At 43.0% G+C, this 26,132-nt stretch overlaps 1 pseudogene; it reads left to right on the plus strand.

The window, feature by feature from the left end:
* Nucleotides 1-24,474: 24,474 nt before the first annotated feature.
* Nucleotides 24,475-25,774, plus strand: LOC147898771 (3-ketoacyl-CoA synthase 4 pseudogene; annotated as a pseudogene).
* Nucleotides 25,775-26,132: the final 358 nt, after the last annotated feature.

The following is a 26,132-nucleotide window of genomic DNA, read 5'->3' on the forward strand; positions in this document are numbered from 1 at the left end:
TGGGTCAAACATGGTGTCATCCTGGGCCACTAGTGTCTTGGAATGGAATCTCTATGGACCATAATAAAATCAAACTCATCTTGGAGTTACCGCCTCGCACCAATGCCAAGGGAGTCCAATGGTTTACTGGCCACACGGGCTATTACATGAGATTCATCTTGATCTATGCGAACATAGCCCACCCATTATACAAACCACTAGTATCCTTTGACTAGACCAAGGAATGCTAAACATCCTTTGAAACCCTCAAACTAGCTCTAGCCACTGCACCAGTGTTGAGGTCACCTTACTAGAATTTAATATTCCATGTCCATATTGATGCCTCAAACTTTGCCATCAGATGTGTGTTAGCCCAACCCAGGGAGCATAATTTATATTACCCAATATAGTTTGCGAGCCACCAACTAATCGAGGCCAAGGTTAACTACACTACCACTAAGAGGGAAGGTCTCGCCATGGTCTATGCAGTAAAGAAGTTTAGCCACTACTTGTTGGCAAACAAGTTTGTCTTCTTTGTGGACCATCAAGCATTGTTATACTTGGTGAAAAAACCCTTCATGACCGAACGCATCACTAGGTGGATGCTGATCCTACTAGAATTCAACTTCGCAATCGCTGTACATAAGGGCAAAACCCACGTCCTAGCCGACCACCTATCGAGGATCCCGAATGGTGAGGCCCCAATGGAAGTAGAAGATTATCTCCCCGACGCTTCTCTCTTCTTCCTTGACATCATTCCCAAATGGGCCACTAAAATCGGCCACTACTTGGCCAATAGATTACTCCTAGGCTAGGCCCTTAAGAAGGATAGAGCCTGCAAACTCATTAAGGACGCAGCACCATATTAGCTGATATAGCAAGCCAACTATACCGCATGGGCAAGGATGGTATACTGTGAAGATGAGTGTGCTGACACGAATATATCGATATGCTTGAAGAAGCCCACTCAAGAATCGCAGGAGGTCATTTTGCCCCGCTGATGTTACAGCACATAAAGTGCTGCAAGCTGGTCTCTAGTGGCCGACACTCTTCGGAGACGCGGCCGAATTCATCAAACGACGCGACCCCTGCCAACATGACGTCCAAATCCCACACAAGGCTGACATGATGCCCCTGACCAAAATCTTAGCCGACCAACCCTTTGAAAAATGGGGCATTGATTTCATTGGTCCCATAAGCCCAGCAGCTAAGGGGATCGGGGCCAGATACATCATCCAAGCCAATGACTACTTCACCAAGTGGGTAGAAGGAAGAGCCACGGTGAAGGCTGATGCAAGATCCACCACCAAATTCTTATATGAACAAGTCATTACATAGTTCGGATGTTCGTTGGAGTTAGTCAACGACCGAGGAACTCAATTCCTCAACGAAACAATAGCAATCCTGACTGGTGAGTTTATGATCATTCATAGGAAGTCAACGCCATACTACGCCAAGGCAAATGGCTTGGCCGAGAGCTCCAACAAAACATGTTGTAAGATCATCACATGTACGATAGAAGCCAGTCGTACTGACTGGGAGCATAAGCTCATAGCAGCGTTATGGGCCTACAGGACCTCCTACAAGGTTGCCACACATTGTACCCCCTTCAAGTTAGCCTTCGGGGTGGAAGCAATAATGCCAATGGAGTATGTAGTGCCTAGCCTCTATCTTGCCATGAAGGAAAGACTCATAGAAAATGCGCTAGCAGAATGGCTAGTCGACCTCAAAAAGTTAGAAGAGACAAGGTTGCATGCAACCTACTCTCTCTGGGTAGAAAAGGCCCAATGTAAAAAGTGGTTCGCGACCGCAACCTCAAGAATAAGGACCTGGTAGAAGAAGATTTGGTGCTCCTATATAGCATCCATAATACTAAACGCAAGCTTAAGTACGGAGATATGGGTCCTTATCGCATAGTTGAGATCACTCCCAGGGGTCGTGACAAATAGCCACCCTTGATGGGATAGAAATGGATGGCTACCTTAGCAGGAGAAAATTAAAAAGATACTACGGACCACTCACTCTCTCTTCCCTTCAAGCCATGCATATAGAAAAAGAACACAAGGCTAAGGTGGCCAGGATTAAACACCAGGCCATCGAGGAAGCCAAAATCCATAATGCTAAGCTCCGACAATGTAGGCAAATGACACTGCTTAAGGCAACGATTGAATAGGTGCAACTAATGGAGGAGCTAATAGTAGAGCTAGCTAGGTTTCTTATTCAACAACAGGTCCTGTGCATGCACATGAAAGCACTCGTGGATCCAGGAGCGAGCCACAACTTCCTCTCCCAAGAAGTATGGGAAAAGCTACAGGTACCCTTAACCCTCACAATCGCTTCAATAAGAGCTATAAATGGCCAACGGTTGTTCACCAAGTAGTAAATATACGATTTTATGTTCTCCCCACAAAGCAACCGAAGAACAGATTATACTAGGAAGAACCTGGTGCTATGCCGTAAACTGTCAAATCGACTAGCGTGCCCAAACTGCTTCGCTCACCAATGGTGGCCAAACAGTGGTAGTTCTACTGTGTGGACCAAGCCCCCACTCTTCAGTTCTAACCTTTTTGATCCACGATAATGAAGCTACATAGCAGGGCAAACTGGAAGCGCCAGCCCCCATTAGCACCCCACATAAGGTCCCAGCTCAAAAGGGGAAGAAAGCTAGCCGCAGTGGGTAAACCGATGCCATTGCCCGCTCGATTGATGCCACCATCCTCTACCCAAGAAATTCGTGAGCTACAAGTACAAGATGCTATCCTTTGTGCCCAATGTCACTTTGATCGTACTCGACTCCTAGAGAATATTAAAGCAGCAATGAAAGCTCCGATCTCCCCAAGAAAGCCTCTTCCAAACCCATCCATTACAAGAAGAAAGCTGCACCGCCCACCTGTGTCCCCACCTCATCCACTGCCACACACCGCCAACAACTCGATCAACACCACCCGCTTAGGTGGCCAAGGCAAGAAAGTCGCCTGGGTCCAAAAGTCGATAGTGCAAACCCTAAAGGTGTCAAAGGCAGCACCATAAGAACCTCTGTCTCCCCGAGATATAGCACCACAAGAACCTACACGAATCGAATGAAGTAGGCCAGCCTCAAGGTACCGAATATGCACTAGTGCCACAGATGGTCTGACTCAACACAAGTATCACCACAACTAGTCAAGGAAGTCCACAGGAATTGATTTCCCCCCCACGAAGAGTTATACAAGAACCTCCCTCTGGGGACGAACACTCAAAGGTAATGGCGAACGTACCCCCTCCAATGGTATCGTCCTACTCATGAAAACAAGGGTCGGCCCCATGGGCAGACTCACAAAAACTCGCTTCTCCCAAGAAGGACCATGCCGCAACAATGAAGTCCAACACAAATGTGCCCCTGGCATCCAAGGTAAAAAACAAGCTGGACACTTACTCTACATGGCTCCTTACATGCTATGCCACAGTACGGCGTCTGCCTACACTAAATTCATCATAATCATGGAGTCCAGGTCTAGGTGAGCCAGTACGGTAGGCATCTCACTCAACACACCTGCAGCCCACTAGTCCTTGTCGAACACACCACATGCACACACACGGTCAGCACCAAGTGATTAGAATCCATTTTTGCATTTGTTCATAATCTTGCATGCTAACCTCACTATTAGTCCACACCGCACAAGTGCACTCTACTCACTCACCCTTCCCCCCCCCACACACCACTCCCTCTTTCTTTTACTCTTTTTACACAGTCAATATCTTGCCGATCCTCGCCATAATGGTATCCCGCCAACCGTCACGATCCCAACATCCCATCGATCATCGCCATCACTATCGACAAATCATGCCAGTTGTAGCTACAACGAAGTATCCTGTCGCCCATCACAATCCCAACATCTCGCCGGTCGATGCCAAGGAAAGACACCACCGACCATCGCCATTCCAGATCGCACCGCCTGTCACCATATCGAACTCTGTCGGTCACGGTCTTGGCCACATCCCACCAACTGCTGCCATCAATTTATCGCACCGATCATCGCCATACCCGTATCCCGCCGATTGGGGGGATAGGAAATCTATATAAATAGGCTTATCCCACCGGGTCATTGCCATAGTAGTTGCCCCCAAACCCTTGCAAAATGTGTCCAGAATTCTAACAGTTTCTAAACAACATATTTATGTCCTCATGCTCTTCCTCATCCACTGACTCCCTCATCACTCAACTGCCATCCCTGTTTCCGATGGATCCCAAACAAGAGTTCTTCGAGTTTGAAACAAACCTGGGAGTCCACCCTCGCCCTATTCCAAAGGCCACAGGCCCATCGGACTCCCAAAGAACTCTGTCTGCCACGATTTGCATGCCTTCTGAGATCCCCTTGAAGACTTGCAAGGCGAAGAGACATCCACTAGGCAGGCCACTCAAGAGGATCCGACCGCGGGAGGAATGCCTCCCTTGAGGTCAAGAAAGCATGCCCCGGTGCCAACAACAGGTGCCAACAGCAGGTGAGTACAAGGTCGTGTGCTCCAGGTGAGTACAAGGTCGTGTGCTCCCAAGCACACTCGCCACTTGGAGAAGCATGGCTCCAAGAACTGGATGCTTGTGTTTTACACTCGCGCTTTGCATACGAGGGCCATGACTACACCCTCCACTACCATACAGCAGTAGCATACGCAGCATTCCAAGACCCAGTAGTGGAGGAGGCACTTAGATTTGTAGGCTTGAGCAGAGTGGCCGCCTATTTCCTGTGTCACCTGGACATGACGTTGCTAGCAGAATTCCTCAAGGCGTACAATAGCAACACCAATGTTGGTGTCCTATGAGATGCAATAGGCAATCCCCACCACTACCAAATCAATCAGGACATGGTACGAGCAGCCTTCAACCTGCTGGTAGTTGGAAAAACATACTCCAAAAAGAAAAAGCTCGATGCCCTTAAATTGTCGACAAGTGCAAGGGCTGCCTCCAATTCATAGCCATCCACAAACCAGAGGTGGAGTGACCAGCAAGAGCCTTGCAATGGCTCACTCAAGTCAAGCACACAGACCATTATTAGTCCATTGTGCCAAATATTTTGCTGCGCATGGTGGAGCTCCAAGAGACCAAGTTCTAGGCTAAATACTTCTGCAGCCAAATGAGAGATGATCTCGACACCCACAGGGACGTTATCGGGCAATCCAATGCTATACATGTCGATTCTCTACTACTTAAAGAGTCAGCATCCGCTAGTCGGCTTTGACCTAGCAGAGAAATCCACCACTGGCCCAGTACAGGCTGAGCCAGAAGAAACAAGGACAACACCCAGTGTCACTCTGGTAGTTCATGTGCAACCAAACACAAGTCAGCTGCTCGGCCAATATGAGGACCGCCAGTTGCATGAATTCATGCACCAACAACTGCGCCTCTAGTGGGCGGATCCTCAAAGCAAGGGCCAATGGGTTCATGTGTCAACAACTGCACCTCCAGCGGGTGGATCCTCAAAGCAAGGGAAAACGGGTTCAGGAGGAGACCATTCTCATCGAAGACCTCCAAGGCAATGAAACAATCAAAATTGGCCTCCATATGGGAGCTGGAGCTATACTGACCACCCCCATTGTGCCTTACGTCTCAGTCTCCACCACCCCTCAAGAGACCACCACATCCTTTGCCACCGGCACCTCTTCCGCTCCATGGCAGGCCTAGCAAAGGCCTTACAATTTTGCAGCACACCCCAATATAGGGCATCAAGTGGCTATAGCCACATGATTGTCATGTGCGGACCTGATGGAACTAAACCTCTTTGAAGCCATGGCACAGCTCCCACAGGTCGCCCACACAATTTTACAAAGGAGACAGGAACAAGCCTCACAACTCTCCGTTAGTCTCATCCAGGCCCAGCTCTCTACGTATGAAAGTCAATCGACAATGGTTGCAGCCCAAGCAACATGCCATGCTGCAGTACATAGAGCCAAAGAATATCGGGCCAAAGTTGAGGAGCTTGAGCTCGCTCTTACAAGGCTCAAAGATGACCTCGCCACAATTGAATCCCTGGTCTAGATGCTCATGGACCAAGCCGACAAGGCAAAGTCAAACCTAAATAGGCATAGGCAGAGGAGCGGTACGCCCAATCACAGGAGTACCACGAACAACAGATCCGATTTTTACAAGATCTCCTGGCACGAGAGGGACCTAACTATCTCCCTCCTAGAAGAAAATGATCGCCAACGTGCCACCGCTCAATCAGAGGAGTCAGGATTGGAAGATCGAGAGCAACAAGAGTTTTGGATGTACAGGGAAGTCTCCGCACAATTAGCCACATACACACTTGTACCACGCACCATCCCCCAAACCCTCCAAATGCACTTTGATGCACTCCGCGCACAAAATCTCATCTTTCACTACACCTCACTACTCTAGTTCCTCCTAACACCCTCTAGACTATCCTTTGCCACCATAACCCCGACCACTGCCACCCCATCTTAGCCATGTCATACTTCTCCCTAGATCTCCAACCTACTTCTCTATCTCTTCTCTGCCCTTTCGAACTCCAAACATTATCTGCCCATCCCATCCTCCTTAATTTTCAAGCTTGGTGATGCATCATCATCACTGAGTCCCTTAATTGTCCTACGGATGATGAAGTGATGCAACTTGCAAAGCCCGAGGAACTCTCGTCGTGGGTCTGCACACCCACAAGTCTGCATGCAGACATCAATTGGATGTAGACCTACGGTCGAGCCTCAACCATCCAAGCTCAAGGGCACCTTGTAGCCTACCAGTCCACAACCTACCACCCCTTGACATAATAATTCTCTTCGATAGGGTGCTATAGGCTGTCCAAGACTCACTTGAGTCCTTGGTGAGAAATTTTGAAACAATTCACGTAGCCTACCCAGAGGAAGTCATCGAGGAAGAGGGAAATGAAGCAATCACCCTCTTTAATACTACCGCCCTCCTGTAGAAATTCCACTACTGCCTCCTCTAGATCCTGCCCTACCCACCCAATAAGCCGCCACCCTCCCCTACCTCAAACAACACTACCCGAGTACTCGTCTAGCGCCTCTAACACCACCACCGCATAGCATGGGCCCTCCCATCCATCTCCTCCAATGCTCCGGTTGACCTTCCTGATGAAGCAGCAAATTTTGTACAAGAAGCTAACACATCAACACCTACATATACTACAGAGCCGGAGCCCATGCCACTTGCAAAAGATGATGCTTCGCCATCCCCTACCAGTTTCTCCCCCTGAAGATGTCCACTGGTGCCCAAACTTACAATCCTTTCAGGAGCTACTAGATAGCATGCTAATGCACCATTGGAAGCAACAGCTCAAGGGCTCACATGTCCACCTCTATGAAATTCTTGACGTGTGCCCCCTCACACAGTTCATCAAGCAGTCCTTCGACGACTGGCGCCGCGCACATCCAAAGCGCATGAGAGGAGGATATAGCCTCGCCCTCGACGCTCCAGTCCTCGCGACCGATGCCGATGCTGGTCTGCAGCCACAATGGCAGCTCCCCTTCTTGAAGCTGGAGAAATTTTGGTGCTACTATCGTAGTGCACCCATCGATCGTTGAGTCCACCCACTTTATATGCCCACGGAACAGATGATTTTAGAGGCTTTTGAGGCTAGTAATATCTCACGATGGACTTGGGCTGCATTTCGAAACCTCTGACAGAAGGACGAAAATGTGTTGTATAATTTTCCCAAGTACAACTTCCCCAAAGAGATGACTCAAGAGGGATTTTGCTTCCACCTCCAGTCATTCAACGACACATATGGCTCAATAGTGCCAGAACCTATTGTCGTCGCAACGGTACATTTCAAACACCTCCTCCTCTTACTCCTCCCCGATCTTCCTACCCACAATCACCCCATCGATGACTACCTCCACAATCTGAACATCCAGATTGTCTTCAATCCCAACATCAGTCCGACATAATTCCTCTACCTCTGCATCTGCAATCTCCACGGACATCACCTCCGCACGCATGAGGATATGCATGCCACCCATTTTTGGAAGTACCACTCGTACCTCACTTGCCTCACCTCACGACAGCTCGATAGCTATGCCGTCCTACAAACAATCCTCACCACCAACCTCCTCTAGCACGGTTGACCCTGGGACGGATCAACAACAAGAAAGGGGGCATGTTAACATCCACAAAGTACAGTCACAAAATGCAGGGTAATCAATGATTAAAGGTGACCAAGATGCATGATCTACTTCAACGGACATGCTCAAGGAGCTTGACCCCCAAATACCCCAAGGCCAATGATTAGAAGCAATGCGCACACGGAAGGAGTATAGCTCAAAATCAGGGAGTTTGATCCCCAAATACCCAAAGTCCACCCCAAAGTCCAAGGATTCAAGGATTCCAGGCATAGGTTGTATGTTCCAGCTAACACCAAGACCAAAGAATGCAGGCAACGTGCACATTTTAGGTCTACGTCCACGAAAATAGCCATGCCAATGAAAATAGCCCCATGAAAGGAGTACAGCTCAAACTCAAGGAGTTTGATCCCCAAATATCCTAAGGCAAAAGATTGCAGACAACGTGCAGGGTTGCCGTGGAGTGTCTCATGGAAGTTGAACCTCGCCACTCTAGGTTTTGAGCCGCATTCACTTCTGATGGAAAATCGAAGCATAGAGTTTTGGCCTCAAGATGGAAAATGGAATCATAGAGGCCAAAACTCGGTATGTGGAAAATTTTTATCCTGGAAAATGCAAGCATAGAGTTTTGGCCTTGTGGCAAGATACAAGTCTAGACATAAGGTTGATGCAAGCATACAAGCACACATTCTTTACGAAGGATACACATAAGGTTGTGGAAGAGGTTTGGTCTTGTGTGGCCAAACAATTTGATGGAAACAATCATAGATTCTTGGCCATAAGGATGTGGAAAAGTTTTGGCCTTATGGCCAAAACTTCTCAAGGAAACATCCAAGCATGGAGTTTTGGCCTTGTGGCAAAACATTTTGAGGGTAAGGTCAAGATCCAAGCATAGAATGTTTGGCCATAAGGTATGGAAAGGTTTTGTCCTTGAGGCCAAAACTTCTTATGGCCATAAGGTTGTGAAAGAGAATTGAGGGCAAGGGCAAGATACAAGATGTAAACAATCATAGATTTTTGGCTAGAAGGAGGTGGGCTTTGTGGCCAAAACATCTAATGGAGAAATACAAGCATGGATCTTTGACCTTGTGGTCAAAACTTCTAATGGAAAATTTTTGGCATTGAGGCTAAAACTTCCGGAATTTTGGCAAGCATAACTTTTGGAGGAAGCATGCAACCATAGAGTTTTTCCCCAATGGCAGAGTAACATAGAGTCATTTCAAATAAGATTGTGAAAGAGATTTGGCCTTCTGGTCAAAACTTTATTGGCAAGAGGATACAAACATGGAATCTTTTCCCATAAGGTTGTGGAAAAATTTTGGCCTTGAGGCCAAAACTTCTTATGGAAGATACTAGGTTGTGGGAAAGATAAAAGCATAGACTTTTTGACCTTGTAATCAAAACTTGAAAGAGAGAGAGAGAGAGAGAGAGAGAGAGAGAGAGAGAGAGAGAGAGAAGAGAGAGCTGGGAAGGATGAGACAGAGATAGAGAACTCTATGCAAGTATGTATTTTTTACCTTGTGGTCAAAACTTCTTATGCAAAAGTTTTGGCCTTGAGGCCAAAACTTGTAATAGAAAAGCTATGGCCTTGAGGCCACAACATCTGGAGTTTTTGCAAGCATAATTTTTGGAGGAGGCATGCAACTATACAATTTTGGCCCTATGGCAGAGTAACATATAGTCATTTCAAATAATATTATGAAAGAGATTTGGCCTTGTGGTCAAAACTCTTGTTGGAAAGAGGAAACAAACATGCCCATAAGAAGTGGAAAAGTTTTAGCCTTGAGGCCAAAACATCTTATGGAAGATATAAGTTTGTGGGGAAGATATAAGTATAGACGTTTTGACCTTGAGATCAAAAATAGAGAGAGAGAGAGAGAGAGAGAGAGAGAGAGAGAGAGAGAGAGAGAGAGAGAGAGAGAGATGGGAAGGGTGGGAGAGAGGGAGGGGGAGAGAGTGAGAGAGAGATAGAGAACTCTATGCAAGAATGGATTTTTGACCTTGTGGTCAAAACTTCTTATGTAAAATTTTTTGCCTTGAGGCCAAAACTTCTAGTGGAAAAGTTATGGCCTTGAGGCCACAACTTCTGGAGTTTTTGCAAGCATAACTTTTGTAGGAATCATGCAACCATAGGGTTTTGGCCCTATGGCAAAGTAACATAGAGTCATTTCAAATAATATTATGAAAGAGATTTGGCCCTGTGGTCAAAACTCTTGTTGGAAAGAGGATACAAACATGCCCATAAGATGTGGAAAAGTTTTGGCCTTGAGGCCAAAACTTCTTATGGAAGATATAAGGTTGTGGGGAAGATATAAGTATAGACGTTTTGACCTTGAGATCAAAACTAGAGAGAGATAGACAGATAGACAGAGAGACAAATAGACAGACAGACAGAGAACTCTATGCAAGTATGGATTTTTGACCTTGTGGTCAAAACTTCTTATGCAAAAGTTTTTGCCTTGAGGCCAAAACTTCTGGAGTTTTTGCGAGCATAACGTCTGGAGGAAGCATGCAACCATAGAGTTTTGGTCCTATGGCAGAGTAATAGAGTCATTTCAAATCAGGTTTTGAAAAGAGATTTGGCCTTTTGGTCAAAACTTTTAGTGGCAAGAGGATACAAACATGGAATCTTTGCCCATAAGGTTGTGGTAAAGTTTTTGCCTTAAGGCCAAAACTTTTTATGGAAGATATAAGGTTGTGGGGAAGATAGAAGCATATGTTTTTTGACCTTGTGATCAAAACTTGAGATAGAGAGAGAGAGAGAGAGAGAGAGAGAGAGAGAGAGAGAGAGAGAGAGATAGAGTTGGGAAGAGTGGGAGAGAGGGAGGGAGAGAGAGAGAGAGATAGATAACTCTATGCAAGTATGGATTTTTGACCTTGTGGTCAAAACTTCTTATGCAAAAGTTTTGGCCGTGAGGCCAAAACTTCTGGAGTTTTTGCAAGCATAACTTTTGGAGGAAGCATGCAACCATAGAGTTTTGGCCCTCTGGAAGAGTAACATAGAGTCATTTCAAATAAGATTGTGAAAGAGATTTGGCCTTGTGGTCAAAACTTTTATTGGCAAGAGGATTTTAGCAAATTCTCTAAAAAGCTCAAGACAAGCACAACTTTCACTTTCCCACACCTGATGCATCATTTTCAAATGTGTCAATCTTCAAGGCCTATACCATTCCTAATAACCCATGTCCCTATTTCAAGAGTTACATCGATCGCTTCTTGTGTGATGGGAAGGATGCATTGGTGGGACATTAAAAACCACTACAATTTAGGTTTTATATGAAAGGAAACATGCCAAACATGCAGTACAAGATGCATCCAAAGTCGATTGAGTGGCTACCGAGAGAAGGTGGCATTGAATTGTGAGAGAGGGACAATTCTAGAGAGCCCATGCTTCCAACAGGGTCACCAATGCTGGTATGCATGTTTGAAGACATAAAGGATCAGCAAGAGGTGGTAGGAGGCATCAAAGGATACCTAAGGTACTGGGGAAAATGGTCAACATCACAAGTCCAGATGTTGAGTTCACATGATACATAGCACCTGTGATTGAGTATTGGAAAAATATGGTGGGTGCTCTACAAACTCCAAATATACAGGAAGAGGAAGTGTTCAAAGATTTTTGGCCAAGGACACATGGTGAAGGAACATCTGTTGCAATGGATGACAAGGATGACTTTGAAGAGTTGGAAGAACTCGAGGACCACTATTGTGGGCCTTCACGAAAAAGGCCCAAAGATGCATTTAAGCCATTGGTGGATGTCAAGAATGGTGATTTTGTGCTTAATCGGCCACATAACTCAATCTACCCAATATGGCTTGGAGTTGCAAAAAGTGATGTAGATGTGAATAGGACATCAAAGAATTACAAAAATATACTTGTGCAATATTGGGCACTAGTTTGCGTTTGACGAAATGCTTCAGATGAAGAAGTGTATTCAGGGTGTTGGGATAAATTTTAGATGTGCAACACAAAGGATCCTTAGCGATGGGAGAGTATAGATAGTATTGTATTTGCATGGATGCATACAAGCGCTAAACTCCCCAAAAAAATAAAACTCTCATCAAAAAGTCCAGCAAAGGCCCAACAAAACAAAATCTATGGTTATCCTCTAGAGATTCATCATTGTGATGTAACACCACCATATTGATTTTTTACAAATGGTGTTTTATAAACACCACCCATGTGAGTATTTTCAATCCTATACCATGTGGATGCATGTTGCTAGTGTTATAAAAACTACAATCACACATGCAAGTTCCATACTATCTCATGCCCAGTTCTATATCAATGAAATTCCCAAATTTATTGGGATTTTTCTCATTTGAGAATTCCCAAAGAATCGGAAATTCCCTAATACGGTGTTCAATTAGATGTGCCTGAAGTGCAATCTTTTGTTAACAATCACTCAATTGAACACACACAATAATCTTTGTATCACTTCATAGAAGCAATGTAATGTACCTTCCGTGCACAGAGAGAGAGAGAGAGATGAGGAGGGGGGATGAGGCATAGCTTTTGAGCTCTACTTTGAGATAGTGGCCATTCAATAATGTAAAACATCAAGCTCTACACAAACAACAATGGGTGGTGATGAAGTGTGCTTGAAAAATGGGGAGGGGGGCTGAAATTTGGGAGCCTGGATGAAGTGTGTTTCTAATCACCTTTAAATGATGACTCAGAGTGGGCTTGGAGGTAGTCTAGCTATGGGATGTTATTGCAAGCTCTTGCAAGCTGGGTCCCAATTTGTTTTCTATATGGCCTTGCAAGCCACATAGTCAAGAACTATCCCTACAAGAATGCTAAAGCTAAGCATGCTCCTACTATTCCTCCCATACTTCCTAAGGAAAAGTGGGTAAGAGGACCACGACTTTCAAAGGATAAGAGGCCTACTACAAACCTCTTGAGAAGGTAGAATTGATTTTACAAATGCCTAATAGGTGTGGGGATCGACGTCCAGTTTAGCTTCGAAGATTTTAAAAGAGCAATTTTGAGATATAAAGATTGTACATACACCATGGTTTGTGGTGAACAAAAATTCTGGTTCATTGTGGATGTATGCATTGCAATGAGTCAAGTACTTATCGTTTGAGTCTCCTAAACATTAGCTAGCTAAGACAAAAAACATCAATCCTTGTCTATTATTTGGTAGAGGCCATTGAGATATTGTACTAATAAGATCATTTTAGTAAATATGGTTTTCCAAAATTTATGAAGTGGTGAATGATTATTTGGAAAGAAGCACAAGTAGGGGATCGTTGAAGAAATGATCAACCAAGTAGAAAAGGTTGAAGCAACATAGGAGGCATTGATGTTTTTCTAGCATTTTGATGAAGAGCTAGTGGACCAAGGATATAGAAAAGGTTGAAGGCATTGAAGTTTTTCTAGCATTTAGATGTTTTTCTAGCATTTCGATGAAGAGTTAGTGGACCAAGGATATAAATTGGAAAAGAAAAAAATAACGTGGGCTAAGCAAAATGGTTGACAACAGTTGGACCACGAGGTGCAAAATTGGAACAGCATTGTAGCACTAATAAAAGGATGTATGAGTTAATATCCTTACTGTATGCAGAGGTAAAGTCAAATGCCTTGAAAAACACAATGCAACTTGAAAACTAATACTAGAATATCAAGTTTTTCGGTAACATTGGTTTTTGAGAGGACATTTCAAACTTTTTCAATATCAAGGGAATTGATATTATAACAAAATTTGCGGCAATAGTCAATGATTCTTGGGAGAATCCACATATGTTCTTATTTGACAAATTAAAACTATGGAATGGAAATGAAGAGCAACATTGGTCGTGAAAATGCCTACTTATCACAAATGCACAATGGGATGAATGCATTTTCTGTCAATTTTTTTCCAAAAAGATTACTTCATTAAGTACGAATCAAAAATATTACTTTATTAAGTATGAATGAAAGCCACAAGAGCAAGCTCAAATGCGGGAGTACATCATGTCATGCATGAGAAAAAACCAGCTCAAAAGGAGCTAACAAAAATCCAAGGTGGAGGTTGAAATTGCCACCTCAACCCTGAAGGAGCCTCAGAGAAGAAAGGAGATCCTCTCCAAACTCTGAAAAAAGCACCTCTCCTGGCAGTAGCTACTCTGGAGGATCCCTGCATGCTCTCCTAAATGGCCACCAAGGTGTGTATAGTATCCATCCATATACTAGCCATAGAGTACGAGGGGTGAACCTGATAACCCTCCATCACCTCCATACATTTGGCCCTCCAAATATGCCAAGTTGCAATGCTAGCGAGAATCTCCCATGATGTCTCCACCGAGGCATGACTAGCTTTGAAAAAAGTGAAGGTAATATCCTGGAGAGAACAAGACTCCACAGAGTGCCATCATATAATGAATGCTGAGTCTGAATCATGTCCCTTGAAAAACACATGAGGGACAAACTGGCAATTAAAAAATAACTATGCCACTGATCCCCAAGTCATGAAGAAGGGTGCTCTATGAAAAATGCTAAAAATCCTAGCAACACCCTTCCAGATCATCCTCTCCTTTCTACACTTCGAGAGGTTATGCTGAACTGACTCAACTACTACGTGGCATCAAGGACAAGTAGGGTCATCCCCGAACCTGGATCTCCATAGGCTCACTGAAATCCTTCCAAATTTGACATCTATATTTAGGGGAGTGATTGGAAAGTTGCTTCATGGTTTGGTATTGTGGCACAAGAATATTTATATAGGACAGATCTTGTAACTCATGATGGTTGTATTTGTGATAGGGGCAATGGTCTACCATTCAAAGTTTCCTGAAAGATACCTGGCCTCGTTTTCCAATAGAAAGAAACATTAAAAGTGAAAGATACTTGTCATTGTTTTGAATGGGATTAGCTACATAGGCTTTACTACAAAAAAGTATTGATGTGATTATCATTGATGCACCAAATTGGATTGAGTACTTTGATATGTACTTTAGGTGCATACTTACATTCAAGGATGAAGACAAAGCGAGCTTAGATATGGACTCAGGGGGGTCACTATGTATAAACCCTCTATATCACGTGCGTTCAAGGCCTATATTTAAAATCCCTTATCTGTAAAATTTTTCATTGATAAAATGTACCCCTTTTCTATACAAATCTGTAAATTTTTTCCAAAACTATTTTAAATAGTCCCTTATGTATATTTATTTATGTAAATTTTAGAAATAAAAAATATCCTTCGGTTGAACTCACGTGATAGGGTTACATATGATGAGTGACCCCCCCGAGGATATGGACAAGAGTAAAACTTCAGATGGTAGCACTACATTTAGCTATGTATCAAAGGACACACATATGGAACAATGGACAAAGAGGCTAATGGATGAAAGGTTGCAAAGAACCATTAATGGCGCAATTCTCATAAGAGAAGGTGATAGCAAGGAAGCAACTAAAAGTGTTGCAATTGAAGGAAGAAAGGAAGTCTAGGTCCAAATCCATAGCATCAAACCCCAAACAGAATTCATTTTCAAAGGGATAGGGAAGTGGAGTTGTGAAGATTGTAGTAATTATAACTAATGAAGCAGTGTACTACCAGGCAGTGATGAGCTTGCATCTAAACCTCACAGATTGTTTGTTTGTAAGGGCATGTGGAGAATTCCTACATGCTAAAGTTCATAGAATAACAACCCTACCAACACCTCAGGAGATGCACGCCCAAGAGGCAATGTTCTCTAATCTAAGAAATGGCCTATAGAAAGTGAAAGGGGTGCATAGCTTAGATCAACTACCTGCAAAGAGGGTAACATTAGCTATGTTGGTGTCCCCTGAAACAAAGGAGAAATGGCTCGACACACAATGTTGAAGATAGTGTCAATCAGAAGGACCAACATGGCTCTAGCGGTTGAACGTAGAGCAAAATCAATGCACGATCATCCTGCTCTAAGAAGTCTATGGGCTTTAACAAAATGCAAGAAAGGGAGGGACAACCTAAATGTAGAAGTCATTGCTAGAGTGTGTTAAATTACATGGCATAGCGGAACAGAAACTGAACAAAGAATAGAGAGTACACAGCAAACTGGAGATGAACAAAATTTTCCGTCAATACTGATGTAGTATAGATGATGGCTCCATCCACCCGTGTGCTCCCACAGTGGAGCTTAGATGGCAATCTAGATAGATACTAGGTGAAGAGCTACTAGCTGGAAGATATGATCTAATGCAATGGACTGGGAAGGTTGCCTCTTTATAGCTATGAGAGCGGTAGTTGAATCAACGTAGTCAGTGGAGCCGACGAGTCAACCTAGTCAGTGGAGCCGACTAGTCGTCCATGGAATATTCAAGGAATATTCCCTATACCTTCGCCTCGGGGGCTCTTTGCCCCTGAACCTCGACCAAGGGGGCCGCTGGACCCCCTGGGACCCCCCAGCGAGAGCAAGGGGCTCCCACACAATCAAGACAATGTATCTAGTTGTGCTACCAGCTTACCTACCCTGCCTAGCCCATAGGCTAGACTCACATAGATCACCTTTCTACCATCAACAGTCTCATTAATAGACCTCATCTAACATGCAAGTCAGGATCCATCCAGTGTCCTGGGCTTACAGATGGCTTCCCCTCATATGGGGGCCTTACAACTTGAGAACCTTGCACATGGCTTCCCCTCATATGGGGGCCTTATAACTTGAGAACCACTGGTGGTTACCAGGAGGGTGGGGCATTGAGCATATCTAACAGAGTGATGATGTTTTGGCATGAAAATACAAGATTTTATCCAAATAGAAAGGACATCTGTAAAAAGTGAATGGGATGCAAGGTGTTTGATGAGCACATCATACACATGATATAACACAAGTCAGTGGTTGCCTAAACTAGCTCGGTGGTTGTTTGTGATTGAGCTTTGGGATAGTTTACTTGTTTCATTTCTAAACCAAGCTCTGGCTTGGACTTAGTGTGATTGTCCTACACCAATCTAGTGGTTGAAACATCATGCAATCGTGGTTGGTTCAGCTCAAACCTGAACCAGCGTGGTTGAACAGAAATTAACAGCAATGTATTTTGTAGAATGAAAATATATTGTTATTGTCCTAAACCAGCCTTTTGGTTGAGACATCATGCAACCACGGTGGCTCACTCAGCTCAAACACCAATTATGTGATTGTCTTCAACTAGCGCCGTTGAACAGACATTAGTTATTGACCTGCCCAATGGTTTAAATTTTGGTGTTTCTTAGTACTTAAATTAGTTAAATTTAATTTCCTACTATCGGTTCATATAACACTTAATTTCTTGACCGGGATTGCTTGGACTTAATGTGATTGTCCTAAAATAGCCCGGTGTTGGTTCAAGTCAAACAACAGTTATTACTTATTGAAATTGTGGTTGAACATAAATAAAGAAATGAAAATCAATATATTGGTATTGTCTAGTTGTGAAATTCAGAAATGAAAAGCAATATATTGTTATTTTTTAATTGTGAAATTCAAAAATGAAAAGCAATATACTTGTTATTGTCTAATATATGAAGTTGAGACCGTCAGGCTAAACCAGCCTGGTAGTTGAAATTGTGACTATTTTAAACCAGCCTGGTGGTTGAAATTGTGACCATGTCCTAAACTAGCTAGGTCGTTGAAATTGTGACTGTCCTTAACCAGCTCGATAGTTGAAATTGTGGCTATCCTAAACCAGTGCGATGGTTGAAATTGTTTTGTTTTGCTAGTAGCTTGATTAATTTAATTATTAGATTCATTATATGTGACTATATTAAACCAGCCCGAGGGTTGAAATTGTTTTGTTTTCCCATAGGTTGATTAGTTTAATTAGACCACATTTTTTCACGCACTATGTTTTGTTTTCCTCATAGTAGTGCAAAAAGGAGGCTTGGTGTATTGTTGTTTCCACACGTTGGGCTAGGCAAAGTTCATAATCTTGACATTTCAATTAGGCAGAGGAGCTTTGAGCATTGTAAGCCATGGTACGTTAGGAAACTCAAAGATAGGAATGTTTGTTGTTGCAAAACACACATAGACTTTGACTAGCCCAATAAGCTATGAATGACTTGAGATTTGGTCATGTTGGAGCATTGCTCCATGGGGATCGATACCCATGTCTCCCCAATGAATGCCCAATCTATAGGCGGCCACCTAGATCCTCATCATGTGTTGCAAGGGAGACTAGATTTTGTAGCCTAAGGTCTCTGTGGGAGCTCTAAGTGGTTTGTCCAAAGGGAGACCATGAGTGGCACCACATTGAATGCATTTGTGTCACATGCAAGCATTGTAGTCTGAAGCTGAAGAAGAGGAGATTTCATGTCCAAATGAAATGAGGAAGACAACCCTGTTGCTCTAAAATGGAGGAGATTCGAAAATGTCAATGTTGAAGGATCTCATAAAAAGAGATGGCTACTATTGTATAAGAGCACTTAGCAGAGGGAGCTTGTAGGTCACATGGTTCAATCCATCCCAAAATATGTGCTTCACAATTTCATTGCCAGCTAGTTGGATAAGCAGTCCAGGATGTGCCTTGCCAATTTTCCCCATGACTCTATTGTCTCTGTCATAGATTTTGCATAAAACTATTCATTTCAAGAACAAGATGAGATACAAAGTGCTATGACTAGTACAACACGCAGATAACAATTCTTATGGGGATGCAGTAAACAAAGCCTTAAGAATAGTGTAGTGCACAGAGTTCCATGAAGTGAAAGTGGATGAAGTGCAAAGGATAAGCTGGCATGATTGTGAGAAAATTAAAGGAGTTTGTGGTTTTCACAGCATATGGGGCATTTTAAACAACCACATATGATCAAAACAGAAAACTTTCTTGTTTCTGCAGTGCGTGCATCTTCAGATGGAGTGACAAATAATGGAGATAAAAACAATGACTTGCCACAATTTGGGGAGTGTTTTGATGACCTCACTGACTATCTAGAAGAGGGGGATAACTTTGCAATTGACGCTACCTCTAGGGAGAATGGGGAAGATGATCCATACTTTGTGTTGCAGTGCACAAAGCCTAAGCACAAGGTTGAGGAAGAATTTAAGGATAATTGGGGAACAACCTATGAGAAGGAAGTACAGTGCATTATGGTCATATGGACGACATTTTCGTGTGGAATGCATCGATTCAAAGAGAGTCACGTATGATTGTGGAGTCATGGCTAACTTCACACAAGATAGCCGAGCAAGTGCTCTGGATACCAATCTTCTCTCCTCACAGTTGGATTATTGTGGAACCATACGCGACATCTATGAAATTGATTTCAGACGATTTACTATTTTCATTCTTGATGTAAAATGGTTTAGAACTACTTACAACGGTCCCCATGCGACAGTGAGAAAAGATAGTAGCGGTCTCTTTGCAATAGACTCCACCAAACATTGGACCGATGAAAGTGATACTTTTGTTCTTCCCGAGCACTGTGAGTAGGTGCATACTAATGATTTAATTAGTTGAAGCTTTCGTTTTTAAAGTCCATTGATACATGTACTTGAGCATAATTTCATATATATAATTGACGACATTTGGCACCCATCTTCAATATAGGTGGTTTTTCATCCGGATCGTTCTGATCCAAGATGGTGGTACGTGATCCAAGTTGCACCACGAAGTAAGAAAATTTTTGAAGATCGAGATGTGGATATGGAGATGCCACTACCAATGCCGGATCCAATTGATGAATCTAGAGAAGAAGATGTAGATCACCATATGAGCCAAGAGGAAGATGCGCATTATGACATCGCACGGGAGGAGGATGGAGATCACGATATTGACGAAGAAGACAACAATCATCAAGATCAATCACCACACTTAAGCTTTACTGAAGAAGATGATCAAATACTTTTAGGTGAACGTACGATGCTAGAGTACGATGATGATATAGGAGATCAACTCGGTATAGAGTTGGAGATAGACTTGCTTGGCGCCTTAGACTTGGCTCAAGATGAAACAGTTGATGTAAATGCTCTTATTTGATTTTTCTCATCTCAAACTTGGACATGAATATATGAGCTTCAAAGGCTTGATGTACATGCTCTCGTTTTTTTATTCTCTATGAGCTCAAACATGTATGAAAATTTAAAAAAATTTGTCATTGGAAAAAACTAACTTTTAAGGCCTATTAAAAAAAAAAAACCTCTCTGTAAAAACGTCGCTATAATATTTTGTATCAGTGTCGCTATATAGCGACTTTTAGCAACAGTCGCTATATAGCGACGATTTACGAAACCCACTTTTCATACCGACGATTAACGCTAAGCGGGCGCTAAACGTCGGTACGTAAACGTCGCAATAGGATCCGTGTGTAGTAGTGGGAGGAGGAGATGGAGAAGGAGGAGGAGGAGGAGGGAGGAGAAGAAGAAGGGAGTACAAGGGTAGGGAGTGCAAGGGTAAGGGCATGCTAGAGCATGATAGTGTAAGAGAGCATGGATGCATGGAGATCAATTACATGAACACAATTGTGAGCTTGAACACTGAACCCCAAAGAGTCAAAGCTTCATTCTATTGAGAGATATTTATACATGTTGGCCTCTAAACAATCAGTAGGTACCTCTGTGGTGGGACCTCTTTAGTAGGAGATCTTTTGGGCAAGAGTCCCTCCACTTTAGGGGGGACCTTTCGGGTCTCTACACAAAGTGGGGGGACCTTTGCATCTCTACACAAAGTAAGGGGGACCTTTTGGGTCTCTACACAAAAGGGGGGGACCTTTTCGGTCTCTACACAAAGTGGGGGACTTCAAAAAATATAGGCTTTTAGTCTTTCTCTCTCTAGATTTAGTATTTCTCTCTCTAGATCCTGATTTTGCAAGTATGAAATCTTTTTTAGAGAGGATTTTGGTTATCCTCATCCTTTAAGACTGATCATACCATTTTTAGGCTCAAGATATTACAAGCGGAGCTTTGCCGCTACTCTACACACACAATGCTCTCATCGTTGTTGCCCTAGACTGGACTTCTAGCCCTTGTTGCCATAGGGTTAACTCTCTCTCTCTCTCTCTCTCTCTCTCACACACACACACACACACACACACACACACACACACTCACACATAGAGCTTGAGAACTATATTATGAGTTGTTGAATTCTTGGATTTGTGAGTATCTCGATAATTTGTACTTTTTATAAGCATAGAACGAACATTTCATGATTTTGAAAAGATTGTAATGTACTATATGACCCAATATACAAGCATTAAATAGAAAATAAGTTATGGTAATAGTTTTAGTATTGATTTCAAGGAACTGAACATAGAAGCCTCACTAGGAAAAGAGCCTTTGTAATAATTTTAGGATCAAGCTAAAAAGAGGCAATAATTGTGCAATATTTTGGCCTCAATATATTAAAATAGGTTAATGTTTGGATTCAATAAATAATGCATAAGTTATGATTTGTTCAAGCTGCCATATGTATGCCTAGGATTAATGGCAACACTTGATCATGCTATATGTAACATGACTATTTTTTAAGTATGTCCTTTCACACAAAATTGGAATCATTTATCTCATGATTCTAACTGTGCGTGTATTTTCTAGAGAGCCCCCTTGGAAAAGGTGAAGTGAAATGGGCCTATCAGACCATCCTCACCCTTGAGAAATGATAGCCTAAAATGGGCTATGATGCTCTTAACTTGGTGGAGAAATTATCCATACATTTATAAAATGTTTATTCTAATGCATGTAACTTTACTAAATGGTGCAAAAAACATGATACTTATCTAAACAATCCCTTGGCATCTAATCTGAGATGCAAGATGAACAATTTGGATTCATCAATTAAAAGATACAGGTTGTTGAAGATTGGTTGTCTTTGGTATCTTTGGTGACCAACATAGTTTTATTAAAAAAATATTTGAATACCATCGTCACATAGATTTTTGCCCCAAATGGGCGATTAATTTTCTAACATTCTCCCTTTTAAAAAAATTAGACCTTAGTGATTCTAATTCAACATTAAATATGTTGGGCTTGATAATCATACCATAGACGGGGGCCAAAGCTATTCAACTCAAAATAGAGTAAACGAGCATTTCCATTCCAAAGAAAAATTGCAACAAATAACTTTGCTATGTATGTTATTTTCATAAAGAAAGACACACAAATTGATAATGTCATGAGAATTTCAAGATAATGCTTTTGAAATAGATATTCCATTATACTTGTACACATTTGCATATTGACAATTATCATTTTATTATAATGTGTTAATAGCAGTACTTGATTTACACCTTGTACTATTTTCTAAAGTTAACACTTGCATATATAAGAAATTCACAAAATATTGGCTCCACATGGGGTGCATTTTGAATGCCTACACTCATCATGGAGTGCCATGGTCCTCCTATGGATCCTATAAGCTATTTAGAAAAAGTCGCATAAACTACCAAACATTACTACGTGAGAACTCGTTCGTTCTTATGACATTAAATTAAATGTAGGTGGATGTCCTTTCTTAAAGGCTATACTAATACCCCTACTTCTTTCATCCTTCTTCTTTCAATAAATGTAGGTGGATTTCCTTTCTTAAAGGCTATACCAATACCCCTACTTCTTTCATTAACAAATGACAAAAGCAAGGAATGTGTGGGGAGTGGTTATAAAGGCTATGCAAATACCCGTACATGTTGCATTAACAATTGATAAAAGCAAGGAATGTGTGTGGGGACTGGCTATAAAATATTATGAATGACCTTTCGTATGTCATCAGTATAACAAAAGTACATTTTCCAAAAACTTTATTCTTGCAAACCTTTGAGGAAATGAAAACTACTTTCTTGAAGGCCTTGACTTAGCAACCATTAATTACTTTGATTTGTGAGTCTTCAAACATAAGAAAGGTAACAGGTATCTCCACCTCTCCACCTAGCATCCCATTAAAGAAGTTTAATCTTATTGGCTCCTTTATTTTTAAAGGGCACAGATGAATAAATACGTATGTGCCCCTAGACATTGAAAAATGATAAATTCCTATTAATTAGTTGTGGAGAATAGAAGAGGGGTAAAAAGGAAGATGGCAAGGCCATGATTAAACTAAGGGATAAAGGGGGAGGGGAGGAGTTTCAATTGAAGAATAATGGAGGGTAGGGGGCATTAAAGAGGGAGGTACTTGAGATTGTGGAGGAGGAGAGGGACAGTTATGAAGGGGGCATTAAAGAGAAAGGGACATGCCAAAGGAGAGGGGGCATTAAGGAGAGAGCTACCTGAGATTGTGAATCTCAGGAGAGGGACCACTTATGAAGGGGAAAGGGACATGCCAAACGGGAGGGGGAAGAGGGACCATTTATGATATTATAGTTATCCTTAGAGTTGTTACACGCTTAGTGGTAGAGCTCATGTGTGTGAAACACAAGATTATGGGTTCAAATCCCTTCTAGAATTTCACATATTAGGTGCACCCCTCTTAGACATAGGCTTAAAAGATTAACCTATGCATGAAAACAAATTAACCCATGCACAAACATAAGTTAATTAGCCTCCATGGGCCAAAACAAATAGGAATAAAGTCAAGTTGTAGAATTGAAAAGAGTTCGAAAATGTACTAGTTAGTAGAAAAGGAGGGAAATCAAAGAGAGGGAAGAGAGTGAAATGTCTCTAAGTATAAGAGGAGGGCCTCCCTCCCTCTTAGTTGTGAGTGTATCGAATTCATAATTCTTTTACTATAATTCCTTCATAACATCTTCAAGTAGTATTGTGGAAAGACCCTACGAAATTCAAGCCCCCTTTGCATAAAATTTTGAAGCTCTCACTTTGACCTTAGCTCAATTGAGCTATCTCAAACTTTTTAACTAAGAAATCAATTGAATTTCTCTATTAAACGCGATGAATTACATTCAATAAGCCTGCAAGGGGGGCTGTGTAGTCCTTGTTGGAATTGTAGTGTATACAAGAGAACGGTCTGCCGACCCCTCACTCATAGCCAAGCCCTTCACTCATAGCTACGAATCCGAAATGGATAGAGTCATCAAAGCCATGTAACAAACTCAGGTTGGCACTCGGATTGCATGGGAGGGTAAACAACAAGGCCTTGAAACGAAACCACATGGAGAAGTAAAGGCCTTTCAATAATGCTTTCTGGGTGAACTTATATGTATGCGACGTTTGGAAGTACAGATGATGGAGAGAGGCAACAGGAGTGGCATTAGGAGCGAAGAGGGACTAAAACGGAATTAGCTATATTAATGAAATTAGCTAATAGGTGGTAGGTGGGAGTTTGATCCAAGCGAGGAGTCCGTAGACACTCTGATCACTCTGTAAAATGCTTCATATACGACCTTCGCTGCACCGTCGCTATGAAGCTGACCATGGCGCTCCTCTCCCTCCTGGACTCCCTGCACATCCCCTGCACCTCGTACCTCCTCTTCTCCCTCATCCCCTTGCTTTTGGGCTCCTTGGTTTGGCTCTTTCTTCATCATCACCCAGTATACGTCGTCGACTTCGCTTGCTTCCGCCCCCCTTCGTCTTGGAGAATCCCTGTTGCCTCCTTCCTTGAGCACTCGACGCTCGCCGGTCGCTTCGATGACGGTAGCCTTGAGTTTCAAAGAAAAATCATCGAACGCTCCGGCCTCAGCGAGTACACTGCCATGCCGACGTCCTTGCACTATTTCCCCCCTCGCATTACCTTGCAAATGGAGCGCGCAGAGAGTGAGACGGTGGTTTTCGGCGCTCTGGATGAGCTCTTCCTCAACGTGAATGTGAAGCCAGAACAAATCAGTGTTCTGGTTGTGAATTGTTCGCTCTTTAGTCCCTCACCGTCTTTGACTTCTATGATTGTCAATAGGTACAAATTGCGGGACAACATCAAAAGCTTCAACTTGTCGGGTATGGGATGCTCCGCGGGCATCCTCTCGCTCGACTTGGCTAAAAGAATCCTTTATGGACACCGAAATGCATACGCTCTTGTAGTAAGCACCGAGAACTTGACAAGAAATTGGTATTTTGGGAATGATCAATCGATGCTGGTTACCAATTGCCTCTTCAGGGTCGGAGCTTCGGCAGTCGTACTGTCAAATAAGTGGGCGGATCGAGGCAGAGCCAAGTACCAGGTTACGTACACTGCGAGAACGCAGGCTTCAGCCGACGACAAATCGTACAAGTGCATTTTCCAAGAAGAAGACAGCGAAGGAGTGATTGGAGTGAGCCTCTCGAAAGATCTGATGAGTTGTGCTGCAAATGCTATGGAGACCACCATCAGGTGGCTGGGCCCGAGAGTGCTGCCGACTAGGGAGATCATATTGTTTGTAACAAACGCTGTGGCAAGGAAGGTGTTTCAGGCGAGCGTGAAGCCTTACGTACCCGATTTCAAGCTAGCGTTCGACCACATTTGCATCCATGCAGGAGGCAAAGCGGTGATAAAGCAGGTGGAGAAGAGTTTGAAACTGACGGCGGAGCTGACGGAGCCATCTTACATGACGCTACATCGGTTCGGGAACGTGTCGTCGTCGTCGGTGTGGTATGCACTGGCCTATGAGGAGGCGAAGGGGAGGGTGAAGACGGGTAACAAGGTGTGGCAAATTGGGCTGGGAAGTGGGTTCAAATGCTGCAGCTGCGTGCTGCAAGCGCTAAGGAACATCGAACACCCAGCTTCTGGCTGTTGGGCAGATACCATTACAACCATGCCAGTGAAACTGCCAGAATTTCGACGTTCATAGACTTAAGATAACGCTTCAACATGTATTGCTAGAATTGCCAGCGGAATCGCCAGAATTTCGACGTTCCTAGACTTAAGATAACGCTTCAACTTGTATTGCTAGAAGTTCAATCGTCATAGATGCCAAGATAGCTACTTCTAACCGGAGATTTCTCCATGATCTCTATATGAATGTTGATACAAGAAGGTAAGTTGGTCCTTTCATTAGCAACAATGTATTCTTATAGTCGTTGATGCTGAAACTCTATAAACGTACTCCAGTCCTCTGAGGAAGTGTAGCTCGCAAGCTGCCATTGACCCGGTTTACTATTAAATTCCCTTCAGAAGTCAGTCTTTGCATGCTTTCAGTGCTACCTCTACCATTGATCAGTCTAATTATATTCTAAGCTCTAAAAAAATGAAAATGCCGAATTTTATTAGCAAGAAGGTGCTGAGGAACTCTACCCACGGGGTAGGTGAGCTTTACCTTCAAGCGAGGCACGGCTAACTACAA

This window comes from Dipteris shenzhenensis, chromosome 9 (genome assembly GCF_047967505.1).
Source record: "Dipteris shenzhenensis isolate YYH24624 ecotype China chromosome 9, Dip_SZ_1.0, whole genome shotgun sequence".
NCBI lineage: Eukaryota > Viridiplantae > Streptophyta > Polypodiopsida > Gleicheniales > Dipteridaceae > Dipteris > Dipteris shenzhenensis.